Source organism: Schistocerca cancellata, chromosome 4, assembly GCF_023864275.1.
Source record: "Schistocerca cancellata isolate TAMUIC-IGC-003103 chromosome 4, iqSchCanc2.1, whole genome shotgun sequence".
Lineage (NCBI taxonomy): Eukaryota > Metazoa > Arthropoda > Insecta > Orthoptera > Acrididae > Schistocerca > Schistocerca cancellata.
The window spans coordinates 568197754-568201742 of NC_064629.1; the positions used below are offsets into that span (position 1 = coordinate 568197754).

At 35.9% G+C, this 3989-nt stretch overlaps 1 long non-coding RNA gene across 1 annotated transcript; it reads right to left on the bottom strand.

Moving 5' to 3' along the window:
- Positions 1-1341: 1341 nt before the first annotated feature.
- On the bottom strand, positions 1342-3677 carry LOC126184553 (uncharacterized). The gene is made up of 3 exons (XR_007536838.1): positions 3292-3677; positions 2875-3203; positions 1342-2714 (listed from the first exon to the last, which is right to left on the bottom strand). It is a non-coding gene; the product is annotated as an uncharacterized LOC126184553 (long non-coding RNA).
- Positions 3678-3989: the final 312 nt, after the last annotated feature.

Genomic DNA, 3989 nt, shown 5'->3' on the forward strand with positions numbered 1-3989 from the left:
TTATAAATATAGAATCATGATAATAGAATGTCAGTATGATACCGAATTAAAACATTATTTTATTTTCAGAACACAGTGTTTATTTAATAACTTTTCCACCTTTAAAAAAATGGCTCGGTAAACCTTTAATGATTGGTGAATTTAGGCTCACTGGAATGTGTACATTTTGGGTTTTTATTAAGGTCTTACAAATAACATATCTTCAGAAATTGATTTTTTAAAATGTTTCACATATAGGAACAGTAAATGCTTATTAAATCTGTATGATTATTAGCTAGAAACTTAAATATGGTACCCTAAGCCCGATTGTATGAGAAGTTGTCATATTCCAATTCTGTGCCAAAATAATTAGCCACAAATTTGTTCAGGCATGTATATATATATTTATTAATAACAAATGAAATACACTTCATAAAGAAACTTAATGGTAGATTGTGCTTAGTTTCTTGGCCAACACAACTCTTTGAGGGAGCTGTAATTGTACTATGCAAAATATTTCAAAATTGCAACAAAGGAAGGGTTTTTGCAAAGAAACTGAAAGTGGGTTTCAATTCCTTACCTGACCTGGATCACCTTGTAGGAGTTGTATGCAGAATACAGTTATTTTCAAAACAGTAATGAAGGAAGAATTTTTGTAAAGAAACTCAAAGGTAGGTTGTGATCCTTTCTTGGCCTCCACAGCTCCTTGTGTTAATTGTATTGTGCAGACTATAGTTTATTTGAAAATTGGAATGTTTTGTTGCATGTCAAATATAGTCTATCGGGCATTTTTGCTGTTATTTCCCATGTTACACTCCAATAAAAAAAGATTGCCTACATATTGCAACCATCCAGAACAAAATAATGAACAGAAATTGCCAAGTATTGTGAATACCAATCCTCCTGATATTACCCAGCTGAATTTCCTTACTAAAAGGCCGAAAATATCCAATTTGCAGTAATGTTGGAGGAACCTGTTTATGTGTTGATTCTTCAAATAACTTAAATGCAGTTGGGCCAGTGCCGTTATGTTATTTTGTACTGTCACTAATGACTACATCCACAATTTCTATGAATACAATAGTATGCAGTTCTCCAAATTTGTGATTTTATACAAGACACGAGTGCCATAATGTAAATGGAATATGAATGAATATTTTCCTGTTTATAAAAATGTGTTAAGGGTTGGAATGGAATAAGCATATAAAACACACAGTTCAAAATTTAACGGTATTACATTGTCAAGCTACTTCAAGTCAAGCAGCAATTGTAAACAGATCTACAATAACAAAAAAAAACAAAGGTAAGATATGTTTTGTAAAGAAACCAAAATATAGACTGATTCCTTGTTTGTTCATCGTTATTGTTTGTTAATTCGTAAATGTATTATTCATTAATAGTTGATTTCATAGAATATCCTACTGTACCACAGCATACCATACACATGGTGTAATTACATTGAGTGCCCATATATTATGACCATGTGGAACAAAATTATGTACAACTTTTGTCAAGTAGTGCAAGCTCCAATTCTTCTGATCTTAAACTAAATTTCACTACTTACTAAGAGGCTTCCTGGCAGATACTGATAGGCTTTATACTTCTTTTCATTGCAGCCAATCTTTGCAATTTAACATTAAGTAAGTAAGTGTTCAACTGGTCGTGCAGTAATTGCACATTACAAAAAATACTCAAAATTACTGAGAAAGGTTATTATAAAGTCCAGGAAAATGTACCTAATGTCAGAAATCAGTAACTCCGAAAACATGCTTAGGGCCATATGGAATGTAGTGAAATGAGTGCTGGCACAGCCAGCCACAGAAAAGGGGAACATCACTACTGAACTTAATGGTAAGGCTATAAATGATGAGTAATAGGCAGCAAATATATGTTCCAAGTCTACAGTTTATATTTTAAATGTATTTTTACTGCCAACGTACTTCACCTAATGGCGATACAAAGTAATTCATGAATTCTTCACGAATTGCTCCAGTATCATTAGAATTTCTGTTACATTGTCCTGTTTGAATGGGGATTAAATTGTGTGTTCCTTGGTCTTCATTCTTCTTTGAGGCTCCTATTACCTCACCATTCTGTACATCCTCTACATCAAAATTACTTCAGTTTGCATAATTGCTGTTTTACCTGTCCATTAAGAAATAGTGTAAGGCACATATAGCTGAAACTATTATTACAGTTTTTCAGGACCTAGTAACAATGGAAGCCTCAATATCCTAAACCGTTGTGCAATGTGGCCAAAAAAAATGTTCCACAACTCTTCTGGCCCTTGATAGTCCATAATTAAACACTCTGTTCGGACCTGGTTGATTATGGAAGGGATAGGGCTTCATTAAATATGACCTCATTGGAAATGCATCATCTGCAATGATTACATAGGGGGTGTCCTTTTCTCTGCTTGGGAGTGGATTGGGCAGAAGAATGTTAAGATGTCCTTGCTCCAAGGCTGAATATAACAAACAGGTACTGAATACACCACCATCCTTAACTCTTCCATTGCAGCCTACATCCATGTATAATAACTTGTAGCTGGCATCTACAAGTGCCAATAAAACAACACTGTGACAATGTTTATAATTATAATAATAGCTTCCACTATCTTTTGGAGCTTGCATCACAATATGCTTCCCATCCAATGCCCCAATGCAGTGTGGAAAGTTCCAGTTCTCTTCAAACCCCTTTGCCACCTGCATCCACTCGCTTGTTGTTTTAGGTGTCTAAAAAAAGACGATGTGTAATTATTACATGTTCTATTTAATTAGCTTGTTATTTTCCATTTTATGAGCATTAGAAAAAAACATTTTTATAAGCATATCGTTCTGTAAAATGCAGTTTATTTCAATAAAAATTTAATTTCATTGTTGTGTTTTCACATACCTTCAAATAATTTTCCCTTTCAAAGCCGCGCGGGATTAGCCGAGCGGTCTGGGGCGCTCCAGTCATAGGCTGTACGGCTGGTCCCGGCGGAGGTTCGAGTCCTCCCTCGGCCATGGGTGTGTGTGTTTGTCCTTAGGATAATTTAGGTTAAGTAGTGTGTAAGCTTAGGGACTGATGGTCTTAGAAGTTAAGTCCCATAAGATTTCACACACATTTGAACATTTTTTTTTCCTTTTCAAGACGTCAAAAATGGCTCTACATACATCGGGTACGAGAAATCTTGCTGACAGGAATACGAAACAAGTACGTTAGGGGCTTGTATGAGTCTCCTGCAAAGAAAATATTTCAAAATTCAAACTTTTTTGGTTGTATGTTCCACATAAATAAATGAAAAGGCCTATTTTATTCGTAGCTCACCTGTAGCTATAAATCGTAGAGTGACAAGCAAACGTTCCTTTGCTGATATAGCAGTACGGAAGTTTGAGTCTCGTTTTGATATGACGGGCGCTATTAACGTCAACAAACACTCCAGATCATTTGAGGACAGTCTGCAAAAGTTTTCAAAAGTATCCATCCTCTCGATACTAAGTTCTTGCAAAAGGTTATTACAGGCACCATTTGGCAATCTTCTCATTATCCACTCTCCTAACCCAAATACTTCTCTTTTTCTTTTTCACGTTTTTCATTACAATTACAAGAGATGCATCATATCTCACCCACCTACTTCTCATTTTATACTTCGGCTGACACTCGTAGTGGTACTGAAAGCATATGTTACAGTATCAGCAAGTAGTTGACGCGAGTTTCTTGCCAAAGAACTTGTGGAAGAATCTTGCTTAATTCTCGCGCTGCTGTGTAAACACAGCTGCAAGCGGCTCGCAATAACTTGCACCAATAACTTCTGCAAGCGACTTGCTAGTGTAAACCCAGCTTTACATAACAGTCGCGACACTTCGCCTCGATTTTGAGTATTTTTTGTAATGTGCAATTACTGCAGGACCAGTTGAACACTTACTTACTTAATGTTAAATTGCAAAGATTGGCTGCAATGAAAAGAAGTATAAAGCGCCACCACGCCCCAAGCGGCCAGTAAGTTAAACAGTGAGTTCGGCGCG